The sequence below is a fragment of the Haliotis rubra genome, unplaced genomic scaffold (genome assembly GCF_003918875.1).
Source record: "Haliotis rubra isolate DU_JTF1 unplaced genomic scaffold, ASM391887v1 Scf387, whole genome shotgun sequence".
Taxonomy (NCBI): Eukaryota; Metazoa; Mollusca; class Gastropoda; order Lepetellida; family Haliotidae; genus Haliotis; species Haliotis rubra.
In genome coordinates, this window is record NW_025767065.1 from 119,117 (window position 1) to 137,181 (window position 18,065).

The following is an 18,065-nucleotide window of genomic DNA, read 5'->3' on the forward strand; positions in this document are numbered from 1 at the left end:
ACCATCTGTTCCTTTCAAGAGACAGTCAATGCCAAGCCTACGGTTCTTCTGCTTGACTTGTCTAGATTTCACATCCACTAGTGTGTGGATTGGGGCCCCACAAGCTGCTTTCTGCCAATGCCAAAGTAATGCTTTCCAAAGCCTCAGAATGCAGCAAAGCATATTGCCCTGGAGTGGAAATCTGCAAAAACCAGGCAATTAAATGAATGATCTAACCAAGAAATGCAGTGGAAACAGTACATTTGACAACAATCAGCGTGATAATAATTTACACTGCGCGAGTTAGTTTAGTTTTACGCACCTTTTAGCAATATTCCAGCCATATCACGGCGGGGGACACCAGAAATAGGCTTCACACATAGTACCCATGTGGGGAATGAATCCGGTCTTCTGCTTGGCGGCGAACGCTGTGACCACTAGGCTACCCCACCGCCCCCATGATGTACACGCATACATACTTTGCACAAACTGATTCTATTAAATAAATCACAGACTTATACCATAAAGTCCATCAATATGTGTCATGATGAATATCCTTGCAACAAATGCTAATTAATGATGTCAGATTTGTAGATTTGCTAATCTGAATCTGACAATGACCCAATCTTCACGGAATGAATGTTCATTTCAACTGCAGATCACCATAACGTATCGACTGTATAATCTTGGCACACAGTCCGCAATATCGGCATGAATGCAAGACAGGGCTCCTTTCACGAAAACACCACAAATCATTCTTTTCGCATTAAAAAATAGCATAACATCACATAATATCAAATAGTGCAGTTAATTTGTTCCAACAGTATATTATGAAAACACGAGAAAATGTTGATACATGAGAGGACACTTTCGAATATTTACATGACCCATGACACATGTGCCAACTGACCTCAATTCAGCCATTCCTACAACCTCCCCACGCCTACATACGAACATGTGTCAGTGTATATACAAACATTGTCCACGGATGTGACGATACGAATAGTCACCCACTGAAAATATGATCTGACTCACCGTGATGACCGGCGTCATTCTTACAACAGCGAAATGCGTTGCTTAAGGATAGGGCTGGCTATCGATATAGATCACAGATATAGATAATCTTACTAAATATCAATCGATTATCGATAAATATCGGAGTTAAAATGCAAAAAATTGTCAGTACGAAACGAATAGGTTTACTCAGCAATATTCCAGCTATATGGCGGCGGTCTGTATAATCGAGTCTGGACCGGACAATCCAGTGATCAACAGCATGAGCATCGATCCACGCAATTGGGATACGATGACCCGTGCCAAGCAAGTCAGCAAGCCTGACCACCCGATCCCGTTAGTCGCCTCTTACAAGCATGAGTTGCTGAAGATCAATTCTAACCCGGATCTTTTCGGGTCCATATGATCCAGTATATCCATTTCAATGGGGACGCCTACATACGAACATGTGTCAGTGTATGCTCGGACCTCGTATCGCGGCATTCATGGTATCGCGGCAAACGGTATTTAGAGTTTTCTGCGCGAGACACGCCTCCTAGCGGTGATTTGCATATGTAAATCGACAGCCAGACGTCAGTCGCTTGTTTACTTTTTAGAAACCAGCAGGGTGTATCAAATCTTCGTAAGTATTAACCAGCAGAAATATTAACATTAAACTCTGGAATCTTTTGGAATCTGTCTGAACCCCATCCATGAAATACATGCTATAATATTTACATGTCGTATATGACCCTTCCCACTCGATCTGAACTAGGTCGTCTGCATCTCATTGTTGCCATATAAGGTAGCGGAAGTGACGTCATGAGCTTTATTTATCTCCCGGTGAATACCAAATGTTGTACTTTAAATAAGGACAAAATGCGTAAAATGATCCCTGTTCAATGAAAGCGATTTTGCACACTTTAACAAAATAGAAATTTAGAAAGGATTTTATCATACTGTTGCACACAACTATTTATTTATTTTATCATATTATTTCAAATGATATTTTGCATTGAAATATGTTTGAAATCATGCCTAAAAAAAATAAATAATGAAACAGTATGACTGACTGACTTTGGTTTTACGCCGCTTTTAGCAATATTCCAGCAACATCACGGCGGGGAACACCAGAAATGGGCTTCACACATTGTACCCAGAAACAGTATGAACAGATATTAAGAAATTCATGATGAAAATGATACATTTTGGAAGTTTGTGTTTTCCTTGAATAAAATTTTATAATGGATACTGTTTTGTGCACCTTGGATTACAAAAAATATCTCAGCTGATTTCACATTAAGGTGAGTTAAGCAATTTCATTATTTACAGAAGTTATATAGGATTTTCTGCAGAAGTATAGCAAAAAATGACGATTTTACAAACAAATTGTGCAATATATATTTTAATTTTCAGGATAGATCAAATCTGCGTTCACCACCGTCACCGACGTCAAAAGAGCTTTCTAATGATACCAATACAGGTATGTTGCAGATAGGTGTAACGTATTTAGAAGCAAACAAAGACGCGATAAGGCAAAGCCTGAACAAGGGCGCATTTGAAAGGCCGCCGACACAAGAAGCGGCGGTATAAACCGACGTGTGTAACTTCTCAGCAGAACTTCTCACATGTCCGCGTTATACGTCGTTAGGAGCGTACTTTCGAGGGCTTTCGACTGCATTAGACATATTGAAAATAGGACCATGGACATAAATTATAGCCGAAGTGAACATCCGCTGCCCAAAACGTGTTCTATTGGATTAAGGTCAGGGGACCTCGATGGCCAGTCCATGACGTTGATTCCAGCGTTTTGAAGGAAATTTCGTGTCAACATCGCGGTATGCGGCCGAGCATTATGCTGGAACTGTAGAAGTTCAGGGGTGAGCACCTGGTCGCGGTAAGTAGCAGCTGTGAGGTTTCCACGGATGACCAGAAGTCGGGAACGGTTGTTCCCACAGAAAGCACCCCACACCATGCAACTACCGCCCCCGAATCTGTCTACTTCCTTTACACAACATTGGGCATACCGTTCACGACGTCGCCTCCAGACTATGCCTGCCGTCCGCGAATCTGAGGGTAAACCTGGATTCATCGCTAAAGACGACTCGATTCCAGTCTGTCTGGGTCCATCGGAGGTGACGTTGGGCCCACAGCAGACGTTGACGTTGATGAAACTGCGTCAAAACTGTCCCACGATATGGACGTCGAGAATGGAGATTGGCAGCCCGCAACCGATTTCGAATGGTCTGTGAGGACAGTCGACCTCTAAACATCTCAGCCCTGGTTCGTGTAGCCGGCAGAAATCTGTCACGTAGGTGACGTAGGACGATTTGACGGTCTTCTGCTCGTGACGTCACACGTGGACGACCCGACCTTGGGCGATCAGAAGTGGTGCCAGTTTGTTGTAGACGACCTCGCAAGTCATACACAGTACGACGGCTGCATCCCATTGCTCTTGCGACGACAATAACTGATCGTCCCGCTTGCAACATGCCAACGGCACGTTCACGTTGCACATTTGATAATCGTGGCATTTCAAGTACCGTTAGAACTGTGGTTAAAAGTGTTTTTTTCAATTCTTGAGGCCAATGCAAACACGTGCATATGAAGAAAACTTCGATGCGAAGATCACGTGATCGACTGCACGTGCAAAACCTGATTTGGCACTAACGTCATTTGCACGACGAATTGATGGGTTCGAGTGGGTTTTGCTAACGTTTTTCTAGAGTCGAAAGATAGGGATCCCATTTCGGATACATATATGTATCATCAGCGAAAAATTATTCATTATTTTTCAAATTACATTTTGTGAAGTTTCTTTTTTGACTCATATATATATATATATATATGTAAATAATCGTATAAATGAATGATCAATATTACGAAATACACGTACGTCTACATATCAAATAAGTTGCACAATGGTGATTTATAGCTCGTCGGAACCACCCCAAAGAAACATTTAAGAGCTATTCGTATTAACCAGCACTCACCACGTGCATGGAGGTTGCTCTTTTAAGAGTGCCATTTTCATTTTCCTGCACCATTCCCACAACAGCAAGTTCGAACAGCGAACCCCTTTACTACTGTTGTATAAACCTAATGGGTCAAAACTGACATAGTACTGTCGGAAATAGAAAAAAAACTATTTTCTCATTTATCTCTACCATTTATGTAGTTGATATGTGAAAGTGTGAAATATCTGTTAAACTAAGTTCAGCCTAACTACAGTCTCAGTGGTAGAGAGATAGGAAACGGAGAAAAAAGACTTTACTGAGGGGAAATTAGTGCAGAAATGAGCAATGCGGGTTTTTTCTAAGTCCAAAAAGACGTATTTGGAACAGACCATGGCTTTATGCAAATTAGTGTGCGACGATATTGTATTACAAAGGACACTTTTTAAATGCCCAATTTGAAATTAGACGTAGATTCATTATAAACGATAGCTGACGTAAAACTAATAACTTATATGCCGAAACTATTAAGGATGTAGCTACCATGCAGTCTCACTGTCACTATAAAAGAAACAGATTGGGGGTGGGGGTGTCGCCTCAAAAGCAAAACCTGGGGTCGGGCTTGGGGATAGAGATATCAGCTAAGATAAGATAATCCTTTAGGGCAATTATACTGGGGAGGTACACGGCACGTCATAACAATTTACAAATAATATCCAGTACTGTCGATCTTCGGGTGGTCATGCCACCTATATACTACTATGCGTTTCTATGGTTTTCGGGTATCACACTCTTACATATCTCAACATAAACCTTGTGAAAGAAAGACACGTAAGATGTTAATCAGTAGATGAGACAGTCAACACACATGAAAAAGCACACAATATCTTTGAGATGACCCCTTGTGCCTGTAGGCAGCACGTGCATTTCATGCCAGGTGAGTCGACGGTCCGTCGTCATACCTGGCTGAGCGACCTAATTGCCATCTAGAGCCTGATCTATTGTTTTCAGCAGCTATTCGTATTTTTTCTAAGTTTTGCCCGATTTTACGAGTAAACATGCTTCTCTGGATATCGTATTACGCATCCCACTGAACGCCCAGTTAGGCCGAAGTGGGTTATTTCGACATATGCTATTTGCAATTGTGTCAATTTTAGGGATACAGAGTAACAGCCTAAAAACAGGGTTTTTTCTATTTCCGACAGTACTATAGGTTATGGAATTACAGGTTATATCCTATTACTTCTATCCTATAGTTGATCATGGTTTGATCATTTTTCCCTGTTACTTTTACTTCCCTTCCCCTACCTTCCACTATCCACCTAATTTCTCACCTTTTGGGCTTGATGAGTTTTCCTTTGCCTTTACTTTTGCCTTTCCCTTTCCCCCTACCTTCAGGGGTTGGGGCAGGGGTTGGGTGGAGGAATCTGTTGGAATTGACGCAGAGACAGGTTCCCTCAACGTTTGATGTACTAGCTGCTTGCTTGATGACACCCTCTACAAATGCACTCACTCACTAGCAGCCTGTAAGGGTGTTTTTTTAGCATAGTATTTACGTACTGTTCTTCGGCCATGTGCAAGATAGTCACTGGCCATCTTACGTTTTGCAGCCTCATTGGGATGCTGCCTTGCCACTTCAGTCTCCAAAGCTTTTCGAACATCCGTGGCTCAATATGTCCTACGTTTGTTTCCCTCGTTGGTTTTAAGGAAACCTCTTATCCTCTGCAAGCGGGCCAACTCGAGGGACATGTTTTCCACTCCGGCTGACGTCTTGAGGCATGTCACCACGGTAATCCCTGAACATGTTGTACTCCTCTTTGCACAAGGTTATGCTGACCAGGAAGCTCGTGGATGTCTTGTGAGAAAGCATTACAAATTACATGTCAGCAGACAAATCCTACCTGCAGAAACCCCGTTTTGCGAAAGTACCAACTTAAAATGATGTATTTCATCTACGTGCTCAAATATATCAAAATTGATACAAGCCATATTACTATTTGGGAATGCATGTTTTTGGATATTATAGAAAGGCGGCGACATGTTTCACCAGCCCTGCTTTTAAGAATATTTGTTAAATATTCCTTAAACCCTGAAAGTGTGGGTTCACTTTCAGGGAACCTATCATATAAGCCAGTGTTAGATTAGCCCTGACTGAGTTGTGTTGGTAATTATACCGAGTACCACTTCTGGTCGACCCAGTTAAACCAGTACTGGTACTCGGCATTTGATTATTATTTGAAGGCGAGGCGAAAGGTGCGTCCTCTCCTTGTATTGTATGACCAAAGTATTTTAGTACCCTGATGTACTTCAGGGATTTGGGTTTGTTGATGGTGTATGTGCTACAAAATGTCATTAGAGCCGACATGGATACAAGCTGAGTAGCGGTATAAGACTCGCTCTGGTGGCGATTTTGGGCATGTATGGCGTTTATAGCAGCAATAGAACTGTTAGGATAACATTTCTTTAAATGCGCATCGCCTTTGTAGTATGTTTTGCACTTAAATCACTGATACTTTGTGGAAGGCATATTGGCACAAATTCACTGTTCTATGTTTCTGGGCGCTACAGAAAAGGGCCTGGATGTCACAGTTTTGTACTTGGATATTTTATTATATTATACCGTATTTATGCTATGTATCAGTTTGATATATTGAGCAGCGTAGATGACTTATTAAAAACAAGCAAAAGGTAATAAAAGTAAAGTTGACTGGCCAATAGGGATCGTCAACGCCGACTGGTAATCGTCCACTAAGACACTCGGTCTGTGATGATATTGTGAGCATTCACTTATATTACCACGTCCCAGCCAGATAGCCGATGGAATGATTTAGATGAAGCTCACTGTCATTTGACCAAGTCGGATGTTTTTAAGGGCGAGGAGGAAATTGTGAATTGCCCATCTCCATTCTATGCATGACGTCCATTTGGAGGGGCAAGGACATGCCAAAAGGTGTGAATTGCCCATGCCAAAGAAAACCAAGCATTCTATGCACAAGGTTGAAATCAGTCGGGCGATAAGATTATAAAATCACAAAGCTGCTTATCAAAAGGAGGTGGCCCAGGCAAAGTGATATTAACAAAACGTGGAGCAAAACAGGTGACGAAAATAAATTTGCTGGATTAGTGGTACATCTCCGGCAATTACCTGCCACGCCTCAGACTAAACAGTGAACACAGCAGAGTGATATACAGCTAATGAAGTGATAATTAGATTTACAGGAAGCTAGAGATGTGCATGTACATACAACCAATCCATGAGGACAGATCAAACAGACGTTATAAAACAATGATGATACGTAGATGTGATATATAGAGTGTGATATACAGCTAATTAAGTGACAATAGAGGCGGCTTTCGTGATAAATTATAGTTTGTCGCATAACGCCGACGGGCCGACGGACCATGCACGCCAGATCATAGATTTGATCCGGTATCAGCAGAATGTAATGGCGCGTATAGCCCGACTATCAGGTGTGTGACTCGAATGCACATTATACCTTGCCAGAACCGCATCTTCAACGGCTTTCGGATAAATCTTGATATTGAAATTATATCTGCCGTAACACTGACGGAACATGGACACCCACAGTTTGTATCCCCTATTTCAGCACGGCTCCTTGGGAGCTGCATAGTCCGCCTTGCACGCGCATGCCGCGTGTCGTTGGATAGCTGTCCCAAAAACAGGTTTTTTTTTTTTTCTATTTCCGACAGTAATATAGGTTATGGAATTACAGGTTATATCCTATTACTTCTATCCTATAGTTGATCATGGTTTGATCATGTTTCCCTGTTACTTTTACCTTTTCCCCTACCTTCCACTATCCACCTAATTTCTTACCTTTTGGGCTTGATGAGTTTTCCTTTGCCTTTACTTTTGCCTTTCCCTTCTCCCTACCTTCAGGGGGTTGGGGGGGCTGGGGTTGGAGGAATCTGTTGGAATTGACGCAGAGACAGGTCCCTCAACGTTTGATGTACTAGCTGCTTGCTTGATGACACCCTCTACAAATGCACTCACTCACTAGCAGCCTGTAAGGGTGTTTTTTTAGCATAGTATTTACGTACTGTTCTTCGGCCATGTGCAAGATAGTCACTGGCCATCTTACGTTTTGCAGCCTCATTGGGATGCTGCCTTGCCACTTCAGTCTCCAAAGCTTTTCGAACATCCGTGGCTCAATATGTCCTACGTTTGTTTCCCTCGTTGGTTTTAAGGAAACCTCTTATCCTCTGCAAGCGGGCCAACTCGAGGGACATGTTTTCCACTCCGGCTGACGTCTTGAGGCATGTCACCACGGTAATCCCTGAACATGTTGTACTCCTCTTTGCACAAGGTTATGCTGACCAGGAAGCTCGTGGATGTCTTGTGAGAAAGCATTATCCCAAATTACATGTCAGCGAGACAGGATAAACCTGTGTACCCCCTTACCTCTGGCTGAAGAAACCGTTTTTGAAACAAAGTACCAACTTAAAATGATGTATTTTCATCTACGTGCTACCAACAAATATATCAAAATTGATACAAGCCATATTACTATTTGGGAATGCATGTTTTTGGATATTATAGAAAGGCGGCGACATGTTTCACCAGCCCTGCTTTTAAGAATATTTGTTAAATATTCCTTAAACCCTGAAAGTGTGGGTTCACTTTCAGGGAACCTATCATATAAGCCAGTGTTAGATTAGCCCTGACTGAGTTGTGTTGGTAATTATACCGAGTACCACTTCTGGTCGACCCAGTTAAACCAGTACTGGTACTCGGCATTGGATTATTATTTGAAGGCGAGGCGAAAGGTGCGTCCTCTCCTTGTATTGTATGACCAAAGTATTTTAGTACCCTGATGTACTCAGGGATTTGGGTTTTGTTGATGGTGTATGTGCCACAAAATGTCATTAGAGCCGACATGGATACAAGCTGAGTAGCGGTATAAGACTCGCTCTGGTGGCGATTTTGGGCATGTATGGCGTTTATAGCAGCAATAGAACTGTTAGGATAACATTTCTTTAAATGCGCATCGCCTTTGTAGTATGTTTTGCACTTAAATCACTGATACTTTTGTGGAAGGCATATTGGCACAAATTCACTGTTCTATGTTTCTGGGCGCTACAGAAAAGGGCCTGGATGTCACAGTTTTGTACTTGGATATTTTATTATATTATACCGTATTTATGCTATGTATCAGTTTGATATATTGAGCAGCGTAGATGACTTATTAAAAACAAGCAAAAGGTAATAAAAGTAAAGTTGACTGGCCAATAGGGATCGTCAACGCCGACTGGTAATCGTCCACTAAGACACTCGTGAGCATTCACTTATATTACCACGTCCCAGCCAGATAGCCGATGGAATGATTTAGATGAAGCTCACTGTCATTTGACCAAGTCGGATGTTTTTAAGGGCGAGGAGGAAATTGTGAATTGCCCATCTCCATTCTATGCATGACGTCCATTTGGAGGGGCAAGGACATGCCAAAAGGTGTGAATTGCCCATGCCAAAGAAAACCAAGCATTCTATGCACAAGGTTGAAATCAGTCGGGCGATAAGATTATAAAATCACAAAGCTGCTTATCAAAAGGAGGTGGCCCCAGGCAAAGTGATATTAACAAAACGTGAGCAAAACAGGTGACGAAAATAAATTTGCTGATTAGTGGTACATCTCCGGCAATTACCTGCCACGCCTCAGACTAAACAGTGAACACAGCAGAGTGATATACAGCTAATGAAGTGATAATTAGATTTACAGGAAGCTAGAGATGTGCATGTATATACAACCAATCCATGAGGACAGATCAAACAGACGTTATAAAACAATGATGATACGTAGATGTGATATATAGAGTGTGATATACAGCTAATTAAGTGACAATAGAGGCGGCTTTTGTGATAAATTATAGCTGTCATAACGCCGACGGGCCGACGGACCATGCACGCCAGATCATAGATTTGATCCGGTATCAGCAGAATGTAATGGCGCGTATAGCCCGACTATCAGGTGTGACTCGAATGCACATTATACCTTGCCAGAACCGCATCTTCAACGGCTTTCGGATAACGGATATTGAAATTATATCTGCCGTAACACTGACGGAACATGGGCACCCACAGTTTGTATCCCCTATTTCAGCACGGCTCCCTTGGGAGCTGCATAAATCGTCTTGCACGCGCATGCCGCGTGTCGTTGGATAGCTGTGTCCTAGAGCTACACGGAGAATGTTTCCGTTTGTTTTTATGTAACTTTATAGCCGAGCGATTAAGGTTTCTGTGATTTATAGCTGTGTGTTTTTCTTCCACGTAGGTCCCGGTGGAAGAAATTTGTTCCACCCAGCCTCCGGTGGAAGCCGTCTGCGCCATTGCATTTTGGAAGCCTTCTACTTTGTCATATCTATGCATGTTATACATTGATGGAAACCTGAGGAAACGCTCTCTCCAAATATGCAAACGTGAATATTGTGCTGCCCCCTGGTAACCAGTCCAGATTGAAACTCCGTGATGTTTTGTGTAAATTTACTGAAGTTCAATTCTTCTGTGATAAAGCAATCTTTCGCCAACATCGTGCAGTCATGATATAACGGCTACTACTCTTACACATCACCTCAGAAAATACATTTCTATAGCGCGTGTGAAAGCCATTTAAGGCGTGTTTTAGACAATGTTTAATACGCACATGTTACACATTCAGTGGTAGAGCTATATAAGTATTAATGTGCGAACTGCAAAATATATGGGACGTGATATAGATTGGCGGAATTTAGAGGAATCTGTACACCGACTATATATTTACATCTTTAGTGCATGTGTAAGATCATTTATGTGGGATTCTGGAAATATGAAATATGTTGTGCAACATTAGATATTTGAGCAATACAGGAATGAATATGCTTGACAGAACTTAAAAAAGTACAATAGTTTGGAATCTAACCATAACAGCAATACCTGTAGTGTTAATATTTATACTTTTAGTGTATCGGAAAGCCCTTGAAAATGCGGTTCTGCCAAGGTATAATGTGCATTCGAGTCACTTCTGATGGTCAGGCAATGCGCGCCATTATGTTATAGCGGGTAAAATCTGGGATCTGGGATAGTTTCATGCATATCAAACGGTAATTCCAATTTTCATCACAGAAACTCAATATATATACTCTTCAAATAAATAAATAACCAGGTATGAATGTTAATTATCTATGAACTTACACCAAAACATGCACATATTTCACACGTGTGGATTTCATAACCTGTTCATGTCAGTCTTAACTTTCATACCAGTCCAAGACTGAGTGCTGACAAGTAAACAATCAAACGATGGCTCATTAGCGAGTGGTGTTTTCGAAGGACAATTTTAAACTACTTTTAAATGAGTCAATGTTGCCTAATTGGAACTGAATACAACCAACAGAAACTTTAAAACATAGTAAACATGTTTGTACTGCTAAAAGTGGGTATAGCTGCCAACACCCGAGGACCAGTGAAAATACGGCCCGTAAGTAGGTCACGGCACATCGCGAGACCTTACGTTGTTTAGTACTTCCGGTGACAAACAACGTTACATATCCTTTCCAATGGTCTCATGGTTGTCAGTTGACTGTAAGGATCCTATAATCCTTGCAGGAATAACAAATATATGATCTAACCATAGAATAATTAGCTAACTATTACGACTATTCTTAAAAACTCAAATTTCTAAGGTTTGCCTCAAGTTTCTCTCAGAAATTGCACCAAGGGTAGTTTCATACGTACGTTATCAAACGGTAATTTTCATCATAGAGTGACTTACTTGAGGTACTGCTGATATTTGTGTTATCGTGATCTTTACTAAATGTATTATCCTTAACTCATCAACCTGTCAAGTTTGAGGCAGAACAGCCCATATTCTTGAAATATAAATCAATTGGGGATTGGGTGGTTATGCAAGATCTTGCTGATCGAGAATTCTTTCAAACAGGTCTAAAGTTGGGGGTCATATTTCAACTGGACACTAGGCAAATCATACCGTCATAGCCTTTCTAGTGTACCTGGAGTTCAACCTGTTAATGATCAACTGTGGAGACTTGTTTACCAACATACCATTTGTTCCTTTCAAGAGACAGTCAATGCAAAGCCTACGGTTCTTCTGCTCGACTTTGACTTCACATCCACTAGTGTGTGGATTGGGGCCCCACAGCTGTTTTCTGCCAATGCCAAAGTGATGCTTTCCAAAGCCTCAGAATGAAGCAAAGCATATTGCCCTGGAGTGGAAATCTGCAAAAACCAGGCAATTAAATGAATGATCTAACCAAGAAATGCAGTGGAAACAGTACATTTGACAACAATCAGCTTGATCATAATTTACATTTGCGTGAGTTAGTTTAGTTTTACGCCGCTTTTAGCAATATTCCAGCAATATCACGGCGGGGACATCAGAAATGGGCTTCACACATTGTACCCATGTGGGGAATGAACCGGGTCTTCTGCTTGGCCGGCGAACGCTGTAACCAATAGGCTACCCACCGCCCCCATGATGTACACGCATACATACTTTCCACAAACTGATTCTATTAATATATGCATCACCGACTTATGCCATAAAGTCCATCAATATGTGTCATGATGAATATCATTGCAACAGATGCCAATTAATGGTTTGTACATTTGCTAATCTGAATCTGACAATGACCCAATCTTCATGAAGTGAGCGAGTGAGTAGTTTTACGCCGCACTCCGCAATGTTCCAGCTATATGGCGGCGGCGGCCTGTAAATAATCGAGTCTGGACCAGTAACCACAGCATGAGCATCGATCTACGCAACTGGGATACGATGACACGTGTCAAGCAAGTCGGCGAGCCTGATCACCCAATCCCGTTAGTCGCCTCTTACAAGCATGAGTTACTGAAGATCAATTCTAACCAGGATCTTCACGTGTCCACATGATCCAGTATACCCATTTCAACTTGCCTTACGAAAATGTCCCAGCACTTCAAAGTGAAATACGGATAGCAGCTGTCCTTTTCCAAACGTTCATTTCGAGGATAGAGACGACGCTGGAGACCAGTCGAAACTTCGCCAAAAGCAAGCTCTTGAACCTGGTCGTTTTGGGGGAGATATGACAGTTTCATACATGGAATTGTGGAGACAGGAGGCACACTGAAACAGTTTGATGAAGCTTGAAATTAAGATTACAGAACACACGCAGGATACAATTCATAACGTGTAGATTAGAGATGACAAGTCGGCAAAATGCAGTGGTTAGTAACTGACAAAATCCCCGTGTAGCTCGAGATGGGCATACCCAACGCTCTGTAGCATGACCTCTTAAAATCCGTACCAATCTGTTTTTATTTAAGCGTTCACTTCCTGACCACCTGTGGATATCCCGAATAGAATTGTCTTCAGCAACCCATTCGTGTAGCAAGCGGCGACCAACGGGAGCGGGTGGTCAGGCTCGCCGACTTGGTTGACACGTGTCATCGTGTCCCACAGTTGATCGATGTTCATGATGCTGATCATTGCAAACTGAAACACGAGTCATTAACCTATTCAGACAATGACCTACTTTTCAGCCGATCCGAATTTTTTCGTGTTAAAGTGAGGTGAGGTGAAATTGGGTTTTACGTCGTGCTTGAGAATATTTCGCTCATATGACGACGTGCATGCATGTGTATGTGTATGTGCGGCTGCTTGTGTAGCCCAGACTTAAGCTGGTTTTATAGTGCTAGTCCACTGAGATACCACGCCGCAGTGAAGCATGAATACCCCATTCAGACACATTATACTGACTCCGAGCCGACCAGTCCTTGTTGTACCCATTAATGCCGAGCGGAGGGCAGGGACCAACAAGTACCATATTTTAACGTCTTTTGGTATGACGCAGTCGGGGATCGAACCCGCAACCTTCCGCTCTCCGGGCGGACGCTCTAACCACTACACCACGGAGGCGGTCGAATCCACAAGAAGTGTTGCTCGCCGTCTTCAGGTGTCTCCCTCTGTCATTCACAAACTGAGGGACGGATTCCAGGCCACTGGTAGAGTACAGGACAGACCTCGCTCTGGAAGACCCAGAAAAACATCAAGGGCAAATGACCGATATGTTGTGCTCCAAGCCCTTCGGAACCGATTCACAACTGCCAGTGTCCAGTTGCTACAAGGGTATCTTCCCATAAGACAGACCTCCCAAAGACAGACCACTTAAAACACATTTTATGGTTGGTTGCATAAGGCTTAAGCTGTACCCTTGATAATAATGGTATGTGCCCAGATAAAAAAGACAACATTAGGTATTAACTATAGTTTTAGCAATTCATGTAATGAATTATGATTTTTAAATTAAGACATATTGCATCAACATATATGCACATCGACATATTCGCCAGATCACATTTACTTGTAATATTATCCAAAACAATAATTTATACACATGTACCTATCAAACATGTGAGACCAAGCACCATATTAGTTTACATCACATGTTTGTCAGTGAACAGATAACACTTATTAGAAAGTCACTTGAACATCATCATGTTCTCCTTTCACCTTGTTCTTGACATACAGGAAGCCATCTAGATGGGTGATCGGGAAAAGTCATGTGAAAAATAGCTATTATAAAACATGTTCTCCAGTTATATACTTTGTTTATACTGAATTTTATAAATACTATTTCACTTTCATCTTCAAATAATCTTAAGTAATAAAAAATATCCTGTTCTCCAGTTATTTGCAAAAACTAATTCAACAACTGTTATAAAAACGTCCTATTCTCCAGTTATTTCTACTTGTATGATGTTGAGTGTTTTCTTTATGAACATAGTTTAACTGGCCTCAAACATGTAAATAAGCTTGAGGGCCAGCTTGGTATCTTTATGAAATTGTTGATATTACTTTACGCTGACAGCCTGACGATACTGTCATATTAGCTGAAATAAGTGATGGATTGCAAAAAAATTTGAATGTGTTTAACCAGTATTGTAAAGAATGGAAACATAATGTGAATTTATATGTCTGTGATGAACTTCACTTTTTATTATACTGTCCAGCACTAAATGCCCTCAGAAATCAATTTCTTTCCCAATGTTTCTGTAAACATCCTACTATTGAAAAAATTGTTTATCTAATGAAATGTGAGTATTCACTTCTTAACTCTAAAGTGGTTAAATTTATCAAAACTGGACTTTGTTCAATGTTTTAATATGTATCAATATGCTTTATGTTCTGTGTCACTGATTTTTTAGAATAACATTTCGGTTCTGTTCTGTTCAGTAAAAGGATTAGTAATATGCTACTATACTCTGTAGTGACTCTGGGTCAGCTCATTAATTAAATAGGGGTGGACAGCATGGCTCAGCTAATTAGTGTACTCATTGAGTGTCTTACGGGTGGTCTGTCTTTTGGGAGTGAACCGCTACAAGCTGCATGAGAAGTTTTTCTTCCACATGCATTAGGCTGTTGTGTTTGGGCGTTTGAATCAAACATGGTGCTGGTGCGTTTCAGACCCTTGTTTTTCGCTGTTTCAAAGTTTCATTTCACTCAAGTTCAATGAATATTGAATCAGTTGCTTCACTGCAGATTCCAACATGTCGTTTAAAGTACCCATTAAGCACACAAAAAGTTGCATTCACCTCATAGTATAAATGACCACACCACGTTTAAGTATATATATATATATATATATATATGAGTCAAAAAAGAAACTTCACAAAATGTAATTTGAAAAATAATGAATAATTTTTCGCTGATGATACATCTATGTATCCGAAATGGGATCCCTATCTTTCGACTCTAGAAAAACGTTAGCAAAACCCACTCAAACCCATCCATTCGTCGTGCAAATGACGTTAGTGCCAAATCAGGTTTTGCACGTGCAGTCGATCACGTGATCTTCGCATCGAAGTTTTCTTCATAGTCACGTGTTTGCATTGGCCTCAAGAATTGAAAAAACACTTTTAACCACAGTTCTAACGGTACTTGAAATGCCACGATTGTCAAATGTGCAACGTGAACGTGCCGTTGGCATGTTGCAAGCGGGAAGATCAGTTATTGACGTCGCAAGAGCAACGGGATGCAGCCGTCGTACTGTGTATGACTTGCGAGGTCGTCTACAACAAACTGGCACCACTTCTGATCGCCCAAGGTCGGGTCGTCCACGTGTGACGTCACGAGCAGAAGACCGTCAAATCGTCCTACGTCACCTACGTGACAGATTTCTGCCGGCTACACGAACCAGGGCTGAGATGTTTAGAGGTCGACTGTCCTCAGACCATTCGAAATCGGTTGCGGGCTGCCAATCTCCATTCTCGACGTCCATATCGTGGGACAATTTTGACGCCGTTTCATCACGTCAACGTCAACGTCTGCTGTGGGCCCAACGTCACCTCCGATGGACCCAGACAGACTGGAATCGAGTCGTCTTTAGCGATGAATCCAGGTTTACCCTCAGATTCGCGGACGGCAGGCATAGAGTCTGGAGACGACGTCGTGAACGGTATGCCCAATGTTGTGTACAGGAAGTCGACAGATTCGGGGGCGGAAGTTGCATGGTGTGGGGTGCTTTCTGTGGGAACAATCGTTCCCGACTTCTGGTCATCCGTGGAAACCTCACAACTGCTGCTTACCGCGACCAGGTGCTCACCCCTGAACTCGTTCCTTTCATGGCGGCTCATGGCCCAGGTCTACAGTTCCAGCATGATAATGCTCGGCCGCATACCGCGATGTTGACACGAAATTTCCTTCAAAACGCTGGAATCAACGTCATGGACTGACCATCGAGGTCCCCTGACCTTAATCCAATAGAGCACGTTTGGGATGCACTTGGGAGAAGGCTTCGTGGTCTTAGGAACCAACCTCAGAATTTGCAGGAACTTGGCGCTGCCTTGCAAGAGCAATGGCGCAGAATCCCCAACCACGTGTTCACAAGCATCAGGCAGTCGATGAGGAGACGGTGTTTGGCAGTGGTGAATACACGATATTGAACTGAGAAATTTCGCATTTTTATTCTTGTGACTTGACATTCTGTATACCCATGTTTTGGAACGGCGGTGTAGCCTAATGGAACTGATTATGGCACTGTCAGTGTATCGAGTACATCACACAGATCTCAGCAATGAAATAATAACAATTTAACCATCTTACCATCTCTTGTTCTTTTATAGTGCCCTGAAAAAAGAATGTGAAGTTTCTTTTTTGACTCAGTATATATCTGACTAACATTTTAGGGTGTTCTTGTAGTATATATAATTTTGAAAGTAACAAATAAACCAATTTAAATGGAAAAGGATTCCAAGAGCTGGGAGATTCAGGAACCTGAGGAAATCTAGACTTGCCTCACTTTTGTACACATGTACAAGCGGGATCAATATTTAAACAATATTAACAATTATGGAAGGTTGTTTGTTTTGTTTGGTGTTTTTTTCATAATTTTGGTTTGTTTTGGGGTTTGTTTGTTGTTGTTTTTGTTTTGTTTTGTTTTTTTTTGTTTTTTTTGGGGGCATTCACAATGTACATGCTTCTCCATAAAATCATCACCCCTAGCCATAAATTATGAACGGCCCCTTAGTTTAGTAAACGTGCAAGTTTGATGCATTAACCCGTTTAGCAATATGTCTGTACTTGCATTCCAATGCACGCGAGATCTCTAGGGTATCACGTGACTCGCTGACGAATTATTTTCACGTCGGTCGCAAAGATATTCATATTCAACCAGTGAATATATTGTCTTCCACCAACAAAACATTTTAACAATGTGTGTAGGCAATTCTGCACTTAAAGCTGCATATATTTTCAATACCCAATTTATGTAACCAAAAATGTTACTCTATACACCAAATACATTAAAATAATTTCACGCAAGGTTTCAGAAATAGTCTGAACTAGGAGTGAGTATTGTTTTACGCGGCTTTTAGCAATGTTCCAGCAATATCACGGCGGGGGACACCAGAAATGGGCTTCACTCATTGTACCCATGTGGGGAATCGAACCCGGGTCTTCAGCGTGACGAGCGACCGCTTTAACCATTAGGCTACCCCACCGCCCCTTAATCTGAAGTAGGGTCAGATTTCTGTCAAATATCGCAAGTTGTGACAACCCAATGACAAGCTACAAACTGTTAGTCTGTGAGTGGTATAATGGCTTACGAAGTGAGTGAGTTTGGTTTTACACCGCTTTTAGCAATATTCCAGCA

The 18,065-nt window shown here is 41.7% G+C and overlaps 1 long non-coding RNA gene across 1 annotated transcript; it reads right to left on the minus strand.

The window, feature by feature from the left end:
• Nucleotides 1–8: 8 nt before the first annotated feature.
• On the minus strand, nucleotides 9–12,152 carry LOC124286600. Its single transcript, XR_006901075.1, has 2 exons — nucleotides 11,983–12,152; nucleotides 9–181 (listed from the first exon to the last, which is right to left on the minus strand). It is a non-coding gene; the product is annotated as an uncharacterized LOC124286600 (long non-coding RNA).
• Between the last annotated feature and the right edge of the window lie 5,913 nt (nucleotides 12,153–18,065).